This window comes from Fundulus heteroclitus, chromosome 20 (genome assembly GCF_011125445.2).
Source record: "Fundulus heteroclitus isolate FHET01 chromosome 20, MU-UCD_Fhet_4.1, whole genome shotgun sequence".
NCBI classification, from domain to species: Eukaryota; Metazoa; Chordata; class Actinopteri; order Cyprinodontiformes; family Fundulidae; genus Fundulus; species Fundulus heteroclitus.
In genome coordinates this window covers 10,635,941-10,651,754 of record NC_046380.1, presented here as the reverse complement: position 1 = coordinate 10,651,754, position 15,814 = coordinate 10,635,941, and the positions used below count along the sequence as shown (strand labels likewise).

The 15,814-nt window shown below is 41.8% G+C and overlaps 1 long non-coding RNA gene across 1 annotated transcript; it reads left to right on the top strand.

Moving 5' to 3' along the window:
• Positions 1-7,034: 7,034 nt before the first annotated feature.
• Positions 7,035-12,653, top strand: LOC110368684. Its single transcript, XR_002428293.2, has 2 exons — positions 7,035-7,498; positions 11,807-12,653. It is a non-coding gene; the product is annotated as an uncharacterized LOC110368684 (long non-coding RNA).
• The last annotated feature ends 3,161 nt before the right edge of the window (positions 12,654-15,814 follow it).

Sequence of the window (15,814 nt, the reverse complement as noted above, 5' to 3'; positions counted from 1 at the left end):
CATCACACCGACCTGCTGTCAATCAACAGCCAGGAGGAACTAGACAAACTCACTGAATCAGCAATAGGAGGTTACAGCAGTAGTGCCAGCATTAGCTCTTCTGACAGAATCTGGACTGGTCTGTACAAAGATGTCAATGACAACTGGAAGTGGTCTGACGGGGCGGATGTTTTGTTTTTTCTCTGGGTATCTTTGGAAGAGACTCTCCACAATCGGAGCTGTGTGATGCACAGTGAAATGGGTTTGCAGGCAGTGAGCTGCGAGGAACAGTTCCCATTCTATTGTTTTCACAGCAGCCTGGTTCTGGTGAAGGAGAACAAGACCTGGGAGGAGGCTTTGGAGCACTGCCGCAGCCTGGACATGGATCTGGTTAGCCTCAGCTCGGAATCCGTCCGGACTAAAGTTCTGCAGACCAGCACGACCGCTTCGACAGCCCATGTGTGGACCGGCCTGCGCTATCTTTCTGACAGCTGGCTGTGGGTGGATGGCACCTCCACAGCGTACCAAGCCTGGAGTCAGGAGGAGATCCCACAGTGTCCAGCCTGGAGCCACCACTGCGGGGCCCTGTTTCGGGAGGGACAACAGCTGGTCAGCCGGGACTGTGCTGAGAAACTTAACTTTTTTTGCTTCAAAAAGAGCACACAAAACGTGAAACATTAATAAAGAGTAATTAAAAACACTTAATTGTACAATAAAATCCACAGATAAGCAACTCTTGTTATGTCTAGATAAATTCAGGGCTTTTATTTTAAAGTGACTTTGATTTAATTAGACCCATACTGCATACATTACTTTTATTTTGTACGTTAAGTTCTCACTTTATAATGGGAATGCATTTTCCAAAATCTTCAGCTTGTTAGAAAATGTATAAATCTAATGCTTTTGTTTTTGTGTCTTTATCTTTTGTTATCATCGCTTGAAATTAATCAAATTTGTACAACTAAGTTCAGTTGCATATTAAATATACTTGAAAACTGTTTTGTTTTCATTATTTAAAAAAAAAAACAATGATTATGTCAGGAACGAGGACAGATGGACCCAGTATTCAGCCAGACAAACAGGAGGTATGATTAAAGAAGGTTTATTGGAGGTGTTCTTGACAATGCATGGACAGGCAGGCTCGGTGGTCAGAATAACAGTCCAAGGTCGGTACACAGTTCAGCAGACAATGCAGGCAGGGATCCGGCAAGCTCAGAAATCCAAAAACAGAAACTGGTCAGGTAATACAGGCAGGCAGTCAGAACAGGGCAGGAAAAAACAGGTACAAGGTTCAGGCTGGCTCAGAAATCCGGAGGCAATTGGGTAATATCGACAGGACAAACCAAAAGGGAATGCTGGACAAAACTCACCAAAGACTCAAAAGACAAACCCAAACTAAATCTATGACAGAACCGGTTAAATGAAGAGAATCACTAAACCAAAACCTAAACTAGACTAATCCAGAACCAAAATAACCACAAAGACCAAACCCAAGCTAGAAAACCAAATTAAGGCTAAACAGAACACAAGCAAATAATAAAAACCAGAGCTAACACTAAGACAGGAGAGATAACTAATTAATCAAATAACAAACCCCAAATCATGACAGATTAAAGATTAAATTTTTTTTACACAGAAATAGAACAGAATACAATATAATAGACGTCCTTTGTTAGTAAAAATTCAAAATAGCAACACACCGTTTAAAAACGGCATATGAGGTTGTTGTGATTGGCAAGCTGTTGTACCAATTTGAGCCACAAGTATTACCTATAGCTCGTTTAAGGATTTGAGATAGTTTGAGATGGGTCAATTTGCAACTGTTGAATCAATGAGTCAAAGCATCGCCAAAACTGCAGGTGTTACTAAGTGTTCCTGGTCAGCAGAGGTAGCCATCTAATAGCAGTAAAAGGAAGGTACAGAGGTGAACCTATAACAGGGTCAATCAAGGCTGCAACAAAGGCAACCGGTGCTCATTGATAGACATGGAGTGAGGAGGCTGGAATGAGTGGTCCAGCCCAACATACAAGTTATTGTACGTTAAAACACTAAATAACTCCATGCTTATGATAGAGCAATGTCAGAAAGCCCAGTGCGTCTCAGTTTATTGCATATCTGCACAGCTGCAGACCAGCCGTGGTCCTCATTGTGTTACGTGACCCTTGAAATTTCAGCAAAAGGTTTATCATGGGCAGACAAATCTAATTTATTGACCTCAACCTGTGAAATGTTCATGATTTAAACTTTTCCATGAAATTCCCATTTTTAACAATTCCAAGCTTTTCCATCCAAAAGCACAACAAGGCATTCAACTCAAAAACACAGATAAAAGTTTAACTAAAATCAATATGTCTAAAACCACACGCAGCTTTTAAATAATCCATTCAGTGATGCAAAAATCTGGAGGACATTTAATCCCCACTCCCCAAATTTTGCAGATTAGAAAAATAATTTCTGAACATCAAAACCTTTTCAGTGTAAACTGTGCTTATCTGCATGTCGGTCACAAAAGTACCAGAATTGCCGGCAGAACAACAAAAAAATGTTTTTTAATTATCCTATCTACTGTATCTGCTTTCAAGCAACTAAACAACCAAAAAAAAAAAAAAGTTGCAGCAAGCCATGAAACTTAGTCAGGGCACCATTAATACATGTTGCAGTGGTTGTGCTGAACAGATTACATTAAAACACACACAGGAGTGCTTTAAACATGACCAAGGGCACAGCTGCATGACAGCAGAAAAATATGCAATGTGCAAAAATATTGCTGAATGTCGATGACAACAAAAACACTTGGGTGAAATAAGTAACTTATGTCAAGCGTCATTGCAAACACAGAAACCAGAGAATGAATTGTATATCCAGCTACTGCAAAAAAAAAAAATAAAATAAAAACAATTCATAATTTCCACCTCAACAAAAAGATTTATTGCAAAAGTTCCTTATGGCTGTTATCTGCCATTTTGCCAATGAAAGAACCTAGTTGAAGTTTCTTAACGACTTTACCACTTTATCACCTCTTTACTTTCTTAAACAAAGCGGGGATTGAGGGATAAAGTTTCTATGACAACTGAGCAGAACATTACCTGAGTAATAAGTGGGGCCAACACCATTATTAACTCTAAAGGTCAGATAATCACCTTAGAAGCAATTCTACAACATAAAAGGTAGACAATGATGAGACTTTAAAAAGAAAGTAATGTTAGCTCTTTCTGCTCTTTGCCAGTATTAATGCTGCTGAACTGCACAATAGTTATGGAGGGGCTGTTTTTTATAAGGAAGACCAAAAAAGTAGAATATTGCAGTAATTTACCCTGCACCTTATAAAAGGCATGTAGTATTACATCGGACAGTGAATGAAACGGTCAAACTCCGGCTATGTTCCTGAGATGATGAAGTCCATCCAATTACAATTTTTTTAACATGGCATTAAAAAGTTTGAATCAGACTGAAACGTAAGGCCGGATGTTTAATAGGATTTCTCTTTCTGAACTGTATTTGAAATTATTGTGACAGGGTGAGCCAGGGTGATATTATGGATGCCTCCCTTTAACTTTGCTGTATAAAAAGCTTACACCACTAAAATTTCAGGTGTAGTAAGTCATTATAAGAAGTTTTAGTGAACTAAAAATCAAGAATGTGGGATACTTTCTGATCTTTATTTGAAGAGATTCAACAAATTGTAGCAGGGTCAGCTTGATAGAGCCAACAGTGATCCACAATTCCTCTCCTGGATTATTCCCTATAATACAATAAACTGTTGAACTTTTATTCAACAGTTTATTTAAGTTTTATGGGTGTTTATTTTAACAAACCACCAATATTATCAACTGCGACTTGTTGTTCCAGTGGATGAAAATGGCATGGGGCTATAAACACCAGTGACCTATTGGCTCTTGATGACCAGAAGGATTTAGTCACACAACATACGGTTACAAGGTCAGCCGTCCCTCCATGTGTGGGAACACTGGTGAGAAGGCTTGGTGTGTCTAAAGCCTGGCTTGTTATTTGCGCTTGTGGGCAGTTCATGCACCCACAGCAAATTAAGCACTCCAGTCATACTAGCTACAGTGACCTTTATCAGCCCTTGTTGTTACACTCTGACAGGCTATGCACGCTTGCCGTAATGGTTCACTTACAGAACCTGCTGGGCTAAAGGCTACCACTGTCTGTACAGTGAAGAGGGTGCGAAGGTCAGCAGGGTGGTGTTTGCTGGTAGCAGATCAGAGATCACTGTAAACGAGGCCATATCAGTCCACGAGTATGAATATTAAGAAAAATGTTTTTACAGTTTAACCAACAACGCCATTGTTAAAGCTGTCCTACTTTACTCAAGTACTGAATCCTCAGATAGATAGATAGATAGATAGATAGATAGATAGATAGATAGATAGATAGATAGATAGATAGAATAAAGAGAACACTCAAACAACACAATGTAACTCCAAGCCAGTCACTCTTCTGTGAAAGTGTCCACTAAAGAAGCGAAAGTGATTGACAATCAATTTCACAATTTCACTTGCTGTTGTGCAAACGGAATAGAAAACAGGTGGAAACTGGAGGCAATTATCAAGACCCCCCCCCCCCCCCCCCCCCCCCAATAAAGGAGAGGTTCTACAGGTGATGACCACAGACCACTTTTCAGTCCCTCTGCTTTCTGCCTGATGTTTTGGTCACTTTTGAATGCGTGGTGGTGCTTTCACTCTACTGGTAGCATGAGACGGAGTCTACAACCCACACAAGTGGCTCAGGTAGTGCAGCTCATCCAGGATGGAGCATCAATGCCAGCTGTGGCTAGAAGGTTTGCTGTGTCTGTCAGCATAGTGTCCAGAGCATGGAGGCACTACCAGGAGACAGGCCAGTACACCATGAGACGTGGAGGCGGCTGTAGGAGACCAATAACCCTGCAGGACCGCTACCTCAGGCTTTGTGCAAGGAGGCACAGGAGGAGCACTGCCAGAGCCCTGCAACATGACCTCCAGCAGGCCACAAATGTGCATGTGTCTGCTCAAACAATTAGAAACAGACTCCATGAGGGTGGTATGAGGGCCCAACGTCCACAGGTGGGGGTTATGCTTACAGCCCAACAACGTGCAGGACGTTTGGCATTTGCCAGAGAACACCAAGATTGGCAAATTCGCCTCTGAGGCCCTTTGCTCCGTGACAAAGTCTGGGGACGCCGTGAAGAACGTTCTGCTGCCTGCTACATCCTCCAGCATGACCGGTTTGGCAGTGGGTCAGTAATGGTGTGTAGGGGGGGGGGGGGGGGGGGGCATTTCTTTGGGGGTGCGCACAGCCCTCCATGAGCTCACCAGAGGTAGTCTGACTGCCATCAGGTACAGAGATGAGATCCTCAGACCCATCATGAGACCATATGCTGGTGCGGTTGGCCATGGGTTCCTCCTAATGCCAGACAATGCTAGACCTCATGTGGCTGGAGTGTGTCAGCAGTTCCTGTAAGACGAAGGCATCGATGCTGTGGACTGACCCGCCCGTTCCTCAGACCCGAATCCATTGAGCACATCTAGGACATCATATCTCGCTCCATCCACCAATGCCACATTGCACCACAGACTGTCCAGGACTTGGCAGATGTGTTAGTCCAGGTCTGGGAGGAGATCCCCCAGGAGACCATCCGCCACCTCATCAGGAGCTGTCCAGGAGTTATAGGGGGGTCATACAGGAATGTGGAGGCCACACTACTGAGCCTCATTTTGATTTGTTTTAAAGGAGATTACATCAAAGTTGGATCCACCTGTATTGTGTTTATTCACTTTAATTTTGAGTGTGGCTCCAAGTCCAGACCTCCATAGGTTAATAAATTTGATTTCCATTGATAATTTTTATGTGATTAGGTTGTGATTAGGTTATTAGCACATTCAATTATGTAAAGAATAAAGTATTTAATAAGAATATTTCATTCAGATCTAGGGTGTGTTATTTTAGTGTTCCCTTTATTTTTTTGAGCAATATATATATATATATATATATATAGATCATTTTGTGTGTGCCTGGAGAACAAACGTGAAAGCATGAGTCAGTTTTTATCCTTCAAAGCATTAATTGTATTTTGTCTCCATCTACTGGACATTTCCTGTCATTTCAACTACAGCAATCTACCAATTTAGCCCCCAAACTTGATTGGGGCTAATCTTAACTCGTTTCTGCAAATGGCATTTAATGGCTGTTTAAGAAGAACCTGCTGCAAAGAAAGTAGCAACAATAATAAAACAGTAGCTCTCCTGGTTCAGTATTTTAATAATTAATTCCTTTAATTATTCAAATATGATTTCAGGAACTGTGTCGTTAGACAAGGTTTTGCTTCACTAACCGAAGTAATTAAAAATAATCTATTACATATTACCATATAGTGTGGCACAAACATGGAGTCGAATAAGATAAAATACAAAAAAATAAAAATCAAAAACAACAGATTTATTACAACGTCGTATCTTGTTTTGTATTAACTTAAACCAAATGTGAAAATGTATCTCCATATTCCAATGTATGCTTCCATGAATTGAAATTTCATGAAAATATCAGTGAAACTGAGGAGCGCAAAGTGTAATCAAGTTAAATGTATTCAGTTGAAAACGATTATTATTATTATTATTATTATTATTATTAAGATATTGGGAAAAGGTTGTTTGATAGGGTTTTGCGTACTTGATTTATAATGGTGTATTATAATGCTGTGCTTTATTCTCATTAAACAAGCTCGTTGAGATTGTCACAGCAATACAAAAAGAAAGATAGATAGAAAGAAAGAAAACGCATTCCTAGCTTCGTATTACAACTATGAACAGCATTTTATGAAGATCACTTTTTTTTGGATCTTCATTTATTATGAAACATCTCACAGGGTAAAAAAAAATGATATTTTGAGGATGTCTTCTCAAAGGTTTAATGACCAGACGAACAGATAAACAGACAAAAAAAAAGAAAAAGAAAAATAGAACCCTGTGAAATCACTGGTTCTGTTTTTAGGCACACAAATTAGCTAATCAGTGTGTAAACATTTGCAAAGGTTATAACTAAATAACTAACTGATCATGCGAGATAAAATTAAATAACAAAAATGAATAACATACGCACTTGATATACAGCTGCGAAAAGGAGAAAAAAGAAAAAAAATCTCAGCACGACATCTGGGCATTGCGTCAGAGGGATGTCGTTTACGGTAAATGGACGCTCATAACCATGTGATCTTACCCGATGTTTGTAAACATGCGTCAGCCACATGTGAGTCTGTCGATGAGGAAACGCTGTCCATCCTCTCGGCCAATCAGTGACCGGGGGAGTGTCAGGGGCGGGGCTCTCGTGTTGCGCTATGGAAAATCGTTAGGGGATACACTGTGACAAACATGCGCTCTGAGATTGACAATAAGCAGAATAAGTCCGAAACGGGAACCCGACGAAGTCATTGATCAGCGAGGGCCGGGCCTGGGAGGCGCCGGCGGCCGGGATGAGCTCCGCATTTCCTCAGGACAGATGGAGCAAAAGGGTTTGGGCAAAACACGTAAGTTATTTGGGTTATTACACGGCCAAAGCCATATAATACTGCGTAGGTCGCGTAGAGAATACCACTATGTAATTCATAACCACCGGAGCGCCAGATGAAAAGGTAAGAACAAGAGTCTGGAGGCGCTCGTGAAAGAGTTGCGTTATGATGAATAAAAGCGATTAAAAGTGTCGTTGTCGCGGTCGAGTATAGGTCGGGGCTTTGTAAGGAAATCGGTTCGGGACACTTTTTGAATAATCCTGATGTTTCATCATCGATATGACAACAGGTAAATGAAACTGCGTCAGCGCGAAGTCCGACAAGCCACATTAAAATCCAGTGGGAATTTCCACTCCCGTGGATGAAACTCGCTGCGGCGGCATGACGGCGTACTTGTCAGCGCTCCAAAACTTGACTTTTTGGGCGATTTTGACGACTAAATGTGGATGTAAACAAAACGTGGAATCGGCAGGGATGGCGTGTCGAGGGAGAGCTCGGAATTGGATGCTGCGCAAGAGATGGATAGTGCGTAATCCTGTTGTGGGAGAGGACGTTACGCAGTACATATTACCTCAATCATCCACCAACCCGTGGCCCTACGGGCTCTGTTCGCGCTGTTGTCGACTTTCCATGACTGTTATTTCCTAAGAAACACTAATAACCTGGAGATACGCAGTTAAACGCGGTCTCGGTCCGATTAGGCTGCAGCTGTTTGTGGCGTCTCGAGAGGAAATAAAAACTCAGTGATGACGCAGCGTTATTTAAGTTTCCATTGTCTATCATGATTTTGCTGCGTCACACCGAGCGCAAGAGTCCTAAATAGTAATCTGGCCTTATAGTGCGCACTTGATATGTTCAAAACAAGGTGTGCTTCCCGAATGTAGGGGGCGCTGTTGAGTTACATACCCATTGGATCAAATGATCTGCTTAAAAAAGGGATGTTGACATGGAGTCTAAGTTCCCCCTCCTCTTTATTACTCATTGTTTTCCCTTTTTCATCTCTTTGGTCTGTTTAACACGTTTGTTTTTGAGATTGAAGATTTTTCTTTTCCAGCTGAGTGGTTGCTTTTTTTTTTTTTTGGTCTTTTTTTCCCCTGTTTAATTGCAAACCACTTTGTAGATTCGCTACCTCAGAAGCATCCCTGTGTGGCACAAAATGAGTCTGAACTATCTTGCTGTAGTGACAACGTTATGGGTGGTGCGTAGACCTCTAATTTTAACTTCGTACCATCGTGATGTGGGAAGGTGGGGTGCTTCCTCCTGCTCACTTGCAGAAGTAAATAAATAAATAAATAAATAAAAAATAAGGGAAGATAGGAGACAAAGAGCGTCATCACTTATCAAAGTGCCGGAGGTGAAAATGAGAAAGGCAGGGATAGCCAGCTCCCTCCTGTCCAGCGGATTTGTTCAGTCATTGGCTAAATCACCGGTAGATCTCACGAGTTGCAAAACCAAGTAAATGTAAGAAGAGAGGGAGAGAGAGAGAGAGAGAGAGAGAGAGAGAGAGAGAGAGAGAGAGAGAGAGAGAGAACCTTTAGAGCTTTAATTATGTTCGCTGAATAGAAACTTGACTCCTGGAGGGAATGTTGTTATGGCAGTTTTGAAGCAAACATGTGAAGGTCCCGTTAAGGAGGAGAGTCTGTTCAGAGAAGTGAGCGTTACGATTTACCAAGATATATATATATATATATATTTTTTTTTTTACATGTTTCCAAAGGTATACAGTCTGTTACTATGTGCTTTATATCAGGTGAGCGGGCCTGAAAAGCCTCACCTCGCCATGTTGCGTGGATTGGGAGGATCAGCCGTCATGTTTACCGGGCGTTTCGAGGCTGACCGGTGGAACAAGTGACCCAGTTTCACAAACAAGGAAACGTGACCTCAATAGTTATTTTGTTATCCTTGCGGGGAGAGGTGCTGCCTCACAAGTCAAACAAATAGAGGCGTTCAGCGTAGTTGCAATCGCAGTTTTTGGGGACGTGTTTTTTCTTCCCACCCCAGCTGTAGATGTACGTAGAGCAAGAAAGCATTCAGACATGGAGTCAGACAAAAAGAAATCAGCCGTCGCTGTGGGTTTAAAAACAGGAGAAAAGACGTCGTCCTGAAAGACAAAAGAGGCAGTGTGAGTCGACTGACAAAAAATGTGCTTTCAGCGCAGCGCCAGCATCACCTGTGGCCAACATAAACCACCGGAGAGAACGCCGAGCGACCCACCGTCTCTCAAAACAGATCCCTCCTACGCTCGGATTATAGAATGGGAAGTGGCACAGGGCCGAGAGATGACAGTGCTAAAATTAAACCCTGTGCACTGCTGGCCCTGCTACATGACAGAGTATTAATAGACAAGTGTGAGGCAGCGTTTGTTGCGCAGGTAGACACCTCATGTGTTGCAAGGACAGCTTGAAATCAGGTGCAGCGTGATGTAACCTGAGAGGCTTCTCAGTGCCCCAATTATTTAATGCCTTATTTTTCTTTCTGCAGGCCTGTTTTGAGTACACGGAAGCAGCAAAACAGCTTAGTAAGAGCTGATGCTGGGTCTAAAGATAAACTCTAGACTCGGTTTACATTCTGGAGACACACTGAGGCACTTTAACCCATTATGGCATCCTCGTTAATCGACAAAGCATTGGATATTTTCCAGCAGAGGCCTAAACATTGTTACAACGTGTAAATCAGCTCATCTTTATGCGCATGTGTGTGTGGCCGGTACATCCATCCATCGTGCGTCGGGAATCGAACAAACAGTGTCAGGCTGTCCTGAGCGCGTTGGGGCCCCTCGCTTCTACAAATATTTCACAATCCGCAGCCCCCAAGGAGCAGATGATGCAACTCGGAAGCTTAAACCCAAGATCCTTTTATGATCCAAAACATTTGGTGGGTTGGGGCTTCTTTCCAAATCAGGAAGCGAGATCCGATTGGTGCCGTGATGTCATGTGATTGTCTTCCCGATCACGCAGCGTTGGTCGAAACTATTTCCGTTTGAACATTTGGCAAACGAGGGGGGGGGCTTTCAGAGTCGCATCTATTTTGCTGCCGGGTGGTTTAAAAAAAAAAAAAAAAAAACGCACTACCTGCGTAAGGTTGCCTCTCTCACTCCTGATAAATTAGGCCCTGTAATCTGTAAGAGGATTAAGCACCTACACTGTTTACACGCGCGCTGCTACGCACGCGTACACGTAACAACACACAAGGTTGCACGCATGCAGGCATTTGACTCTACGACGTCACCCGCTCCGAAGGGACCCAACCCAGTGACATCAGCTACCTACCAACAGCCTGCACTGCCTTTTTTCACAGATGGATCTCTTCCTCAGAGCGGGTTAGAAAGCACAAGGATAAGCCGCTTCTCTATTTAAAAAAAAACAAAAACGTGTGGTTTGCTTCTAATATGTCTCACTAATGAGGATGTTTTGTTTGATTTTCATCTGTTTTCTGTTAAAAGGCGAACATTGTGCGCAGTTTGATGTTGTTCCAAATCAAACTCACGGTTGCGTAAGTCCCTTTTGTTTTGATTTTTTAAAAAGGGGCTGATGTGCCTTTAACAAGCAGTAGATGGTCAGGTGACTCGGCAGAAGAAGAAAAAAAAAAAAAAAAAAAAGAAACAGCCTCGATGCAGCGAGGAGCCTCTGCTCGCACAGCAGACGGTGGCAAGGGCTTGGAGTTTAAAGAACCAGGGAGCGGGAGAGAGGGACGCAGAGAGACGTTCTCAGACCCCAATGTTGCGCGACTCATCAGAATAAAAACGAGAAGGAGATGGATGTAAGAGGCGCTGCGGCCTTTAAGCCACAATGGCTGCCCGAGTTATTCTTCAAGCCGACACTGCAGACATGCAAATAGTGGCAGATGCTATCAAAAGCGAGAATTTTTTTTTTTTTGGCCAAAAGCACACAATCGTAAAGCTAGCTGGCCACAATGAAATGCCTAATTTGATTAGCACTCCTCGAGATACATCCTCGGCATCCGGCGCAGTATTTGTTTTGGTTTTAGCAGCCATGACACTGAACTAATAGTTAAGAGGAGATTAGGGAGTGACCAACAGACACATTAAGGTTTGGATTAGTTCCTTTTCCCAACAACAGGATAAAAAAGGAGCAGGAGACTCACAGGCAAGGATATTTCCCTGCATTTAATGCCAGAACTACAAACGGTGTCCAGTGGGCGTTTGCAATAAGTGTCTAGGTTTTGTTTTATCATTTCAAAATGAAACAATTTGTTTCTTATTCGGACATACAGCGCTGGTAAATGGCATTAAAAGGTTTTTCTGGGTTTTTTTTTTGTTTGTTTTTTACTAGTTTCAGGAGCTGCATTTTCTAACTTCCGTTACAGTCGGCCCTATTTGGAACAGAAGTGGGGCTGCATGCCTGGCGCTGGCCCAGGAGAGGACACAGCACCCCATCGTGCCCGAGAGAGAAATCTGCAGGAACGCAGCGGAGATCCATTTTTCCACGCCGTTGGTCGTCCATCATTGACACTTTCTGTCAGGCTGCGCTTCCACCTTAGCACTCTGCCCTTCCACCCTGAGAACCTGGCCATCTGATGCACTAACAAGCTGCTAAACTGCAGAGCCGAGTGTCTGTTTCCTTTTTCGGGTTTTAGAAGCTTAGCAGCATCAGTTCACAGAGACAGCTGCTCTAACTCACCTATCTTCAAACAAAGATCTTTACATTGTTGTAGTACACTACATATTGTGGGGTGAATAGATAGATAGATAGATAGATAGATAGATAGATAGATAGATAGATAGATAGATAGATAGATAGATAGATAGATAGATAGATAGATAGATAGATAGATAGATAGATAGATAGATAGATAGATAGATAGATAGATAGATAGATAGATAGATAGATCTGTTTTACTGACACACTAGTTGGTATTCAGTTTTTCATTATAATGCTTTCTTTTACCAAACTGAAGCTCTACACTTAATCTTGGAGACGCTTCATGGTTTACTCAAAGAAAGTAGATCAGCGTCCTCAGGAGATAAAGTAGTTCTCTACTGTAATGCAGTGAGAACAAATAAAACAAACATTTGTTTGAGAAATTTCATAAATGTAACAGCAGCGTGAGGAAAGAAAATATAGAAGAGAAAATAATCCCAAAGCAGATGACAGTTAATCAGCAGAGCTTTCACCAACGTTGATTGATGTCGATTAAACTGTTCTGAAAATGTGTAACAGCGCATTTCTAGGTCCGGATGTCTACGTCTTGCAGAGGAATCCTAAAACCTGTCATCGTAAAAAAACAACAACAGATGACATCAGTTTCTCTCCCTCCGGATGTGCCAGAAGCTGCTTCTGGCCTTAAGGTCTTCCTCCCCAGGGAACTGGTTTCAGATGGTGTTTTAGAGTCTAAAATCCCTTCTAGCACCATTTGAAATCGGTGTTCTTGAGCAGGAACAGACTTCGCAATTGCAGTTTAGTTTGTGATGATGGTCGTACGCAACAATTCTACAGTATGCCTCTTTAAATCTTTAGCGTCAGCTCGACAGATTTCTTCTAACCCTCTAATCAAGGCTGACCGTTTTCTTCTGGTGTTTAGAGTTTCCATCATGTCTAGCACCATTTGAAATCGGTTACAATGTGGAGGGAAAATCAACGCTTTCGCTTCAGTGAAACGCCTTGAACGGCCACAAGATGGCAGCATTGCACTTTGTGGTTTTCAGTCAACTGAGCGGCAGAGGCGGAGGACTCCTTGAAGCAGGAAAAGGCAAATTTCCAGAAGCAAGTGTAAGACGTTTTGATGGGGGGGGGGAAATTTATGATCAGTAATAATGTATTATTATTAAAAACTTGTGTCAGAGGAACCAGTTATTAGGACTCAGTTTGTTCTTACTAAGTTACAGTTGATCACAGGTTCTGTTGGAATTCCAGTTAAACAGATTTTGGGGTGAAATGCTTCAGTATGCAGGATTTTTGCATTTTTAAATTCATGCCCGAATGGTTGATGTTGTCCGTGTAGGAACTTGATCTCACCTTGTAAGTTGACAATTTTATCCATTATCACGACTGTAACAAAATTATTTGATAGTAATGCTGATATTTTCTTGTCCATTCTTTCTACAATTAGCCATTATAAATCCGCCTTTTTCATTTCTTCACAGAGAGACCCAACATGAAAAAGAATGAGTAAAATGTCTTTCAGCTATAGCTTATGATCAGGTCCCTTTAATAAATGGCTCTTGCGGCTGCTCAGGACAACCAGCCCCATACTGCTAGCCTGGGGACTCTAACCATCTGGACTTTAAAGGTCCGAGGTTGACAGATAATAGTTTTTCACAAACTAAATAAAAAGCTGTTATAGTAGACATATAGTAATAGAGTCACAATTTAAAGATAATTTATGTTGCTTATGTGTGAGCTGGGAAAACCTTTCTTGGACGCTGTAAAAGGCTGGCAACAGATCAGCAAGTAAAAGGCTTTTTTTTTATGTGTGTGAGTGAACACACCTTTAAACGTGGCCCTTACTTCCTGAATCATCAGACATATCTGCTCAGGAACAAATGAGTAAGTATAAGTGAGCAATAATGGCCCGTTTCCTCACCTAGGTCACTTTGTAAAACTGGTAGCCACACGTCCACAAAATCTGGCCTTTTTAAGATAACTACCAAATCACTTTTTCCTGGCAAAAAGAGCATATTGTGTGGGACGGTTAAAATACTAGTGTCTAGGTTCAGGACACTATAGATATTTATATTGTATAAGTATACGACAAAACGTTTCCCGTCTCATTCACATTTAATCAGACAAAACATTTCCTGCTCTCGGTCAGTTGGAATTAAATCTGTTTGCGTTCGGTAAGTGTTGGAATAATCAGAAAAGTTTCTTCAAATTCAGAGTTCTACATAGATTTCCCTTAGTATTTAGTATAATTGCCTTTTTAGCTCTCTAACTTGTGTCAAGTGTTTCGGGTATTTTTTCACAAGCTTCTCATAATAGGTTACTGGAATGCTGACCCATTCCCCCAGACATAACTGTTGTGACTGAGTCAGATTTGTAAGCCGCTTTACTCACACACACACACCTTTATTTAAAGAACACAGAGGACCGTGCCTCGACTTCCATGGACTTCCATTCATTTTCAAGCCTTTCTATGGCCCAACCCTGAACCTAACCTTTACCAGTATAACCCTAACCCAAACCTAACCAACACCTTAGTCTTCAACCTAACCCCTAGCCCAGAAGGACCAAATAAAGGTCCTCATTTTACTAGTAAAATGAATAAAAAATGTTCCCACTCACTCGCTTTTTTTTAAATTCATTTATTTTTTTATATATATTTACAAGTGAACACACCTTTAAACGTGGCCCTTTCTTCCTGAATCATAATATAAGTGAGGATTAATGGCCTGTTTCCTAACCTTGGGCACTTAGTAAAACAGGTAGCCACACGTCTGCACAATCTAGTCTTTTCCTGCAAAAGGAGTATATTGTGCGGGGCTGTTAAAAATAATAGTTCAGGCACACACACGCCTTTCTATGACCTAACCCTGACCCTTCATGAGTTTATAACTCACCCTAACCTAAACCTAATTGACTTCATAGTCCTATGAAGTCATCATAGGATGACTTCATGGTCTGTGAGGCAGACACCCTGTCTACTTTTAAGACTAATCTTAAAACCGTCCTTTTTGACAAAGCTTATAACTAGAGTGGTTCATGTTACTCTCAGCTACCTTTTATAGTTTTACTGCTATAGGCTTAGGCTACTGGAGGACATCAGGATCTAATTTTCTCACTCTATTGAGTTCTACTGTTCTTCAATTATGCATTGTGTGTCGTCATTTCTGCTTTAACTTTCTGTTCTCTCTCTTTTATCTTCATAGTAGGTACACCTGGTCTGGCGTTCTGTTAACTGTGACATCATCCAGAAAAGACGGCTCACCCGCTACTACCATCTAATGTAGAACAGATTACTAGATCAATGTGTGCTTCTGTGCTTTTTGTCTCTCTTGTTGTGTCTCTGCTCTGTCTTCTGTAACCCCCAGTTGGTCGAGGCAGATGACAGTTCATACTGAGCCCGGTTCTGCCGGAGGTTTTCCTTCCCGTTAATGGGGAGTTTTTCTTCCCACTGTCGCTTCATGCTTGCTCAGTATGAGGGATTGCAGCAAAGCCATGGACAATGCAGACGACTCTCCCTGTGGCTCTACGCTTCCCCAGCAGTGAATGCTGCTTGTCGGGACTTTGATGCAATCAACTGGTTTCCTTATATAGGACATTTTTGACCAATCTGTATAATCTGACCCAATCTGTATAATATGATTGAACTTGACTTTGTAAAGTGCCTTGAGATGACATGTTTCATGAATTGGCACTATATAGATAACATTTAATT